The sequence below is a fragment of the Bactrocera tryoni genome, chromosome 4 (assembly GCF_016617805.1).
Source record: "Bactrocera tryoni isolate S06 chromosome 4, CSIRO_BtryS06_freeze2, whole genome shotgun sequence".
Lineage (NCBI taxonomy): Eukaryota > Metazoa > Arthropoda > Insecta > Diptera > Tephritidae > Bactrocera > Bactrocera tryoni.
In genome coordinates this window covers 59,055,399-59,057,110 of record NC_052502.1, presented here as the reverse complement: position 1 = coordinate 59,057,110, position 1,712 = coordinate 59,055,399, and the positions used below count along the sequence as shown (strand labels likewise).

General features: G+C 30.3%; 1 pseudogene; it reads left to right on the top strand.

The window, feature by feature from the left end:
- The first annotated feature begins 311 nt into the window (after nucleotides 1–311).
- LOC120776237 lies at nucleotides 312–514 on the top strand (annotated as a pseudogene).
- Nucleotides 515–1,712: the final 1,198 nt, after the last annotated feature.

Genomic DNA, 1,712 nt, shown 5'->3' with positions numbered 1-1,712 from the left:
TTAAAAATAAATTCTGTTGGGATTCGAATCTAAGTGCTCGTCGTAATTTTTCAAGCGCTTACCAGCAACACCACCATTGACACTTGTATAGCGTTGTCCTAATTATGGTTTGGTTATGCATGAAAGAAATATACAATGGATCGCCGATTGTTACCTCTTTCCTTGCTGCTGCTGCGCATATGTATGTTTGTATGCTTATGCGTTATTGAAGTTATGCTTCTTTTTCTTTCGTTTGTCTTTCATTTCTGCGAATTTTCAACTATTTTGCGTATATTTTGGTTGAAATACTCTACGTTGGCCGTTGAAAAATTAAGGCTATACTTTACAGGATCATTTCTGTAGTTAGTCTTCATTTAAATTTTTTGGAAATCGACCCGCGATGACGAGGTATATCGTTTTATCTGACAGCGTGAGGTTTATGAACTTCATTTCTAATATTGTGTTGTGGCATATTAGAAATGATGTTTCTTCGAAAATCGCTCGCTTACAACGGATAAAACGACTTCTGAGTGGTGATTTTAATGAACAAATTCCAAGGTTTTACGCAAAAATAATACGTTTAATAAGTACAGTACGCTTATGTATGATTGCGCATTATTTTTCTTTCGTTTGTCTTTAAGTTTTGCGAATTCTCAACTATTTTATGTGACTTTATTTCTTTCGTCTCTCTTTTTTTTGTGCGAATTCTTTGAATTTCTGAACGCGCACATGTGTATACATACATTCATATGAGCATGTGCAGATACACAAGATAGGATAGAAAGATGTATGCCTTTTAACATCGTATACTATACTAATAAATATTTTTCTTACTAATAGAAATTAAATTTATCACAGCAATATTATGTATATGTATATTAGGTATATTGCTGTGATAAATTTAATTTCTATTTGTAAGAAAAATATTTATTAGTATAGTATTACGATGTTAAAATGCAAAAAATGAAGACTAAGTCCGTCGATATTCGAACCTGCGTTCACATTGTGACTTTTTATGTGCTTACCACCAACACCACTATTGACACTTTCGTGGCGTTGTCTTAAGTATGGTTTAGTTATGCATGTAAGAAATATACGATGGTTCAAATAATTTTGTTTAAGTATAGAAATATGCTTTTGTAGAACATTTGCTTTCGCAAACATACAGAGAAATGTGCAAACGACATAATATATGTATGATTGTTTCGCATTTTGCTTCTACGCCGGTAAAATTTCTATACAAAAATCGACTGAAATGCATGAGAAAATAAAATGGACAACTAAGGCAAATAATTTTAAAAAAATTTATTGATAATTAAATATAAATGAAATAGTACATGTAAATTTACTTAAATTTATTTAAATTATTTAAAAAACTTATATAAATTTATTAAGAAACTTATTTAAATTTATTGAAAAACTGCAAAGAAAAATAAAAAGAAAATTCATTTTACTTTGGCCCAGTTTTGTGCGCAATACAAGTGCAACGCCAATAATGAATACAAGAAATAGACTACACACCATGATATAAGATATACAAATTATAATATGACAACCCAATTCGAAGAGTACAAAAGAGAGATGGTTATGCTGCATATTCCCTTCCGCAACGAAGAGACAGAACTACTTTCCGAGTCAAAATTCCTTCATTTAGACTTTGCTTTATAAAATGTGCCTAATGAATTTAAATGTTCTAGTTATCTTTCATACAAAATGATATGCATTTCTGAATA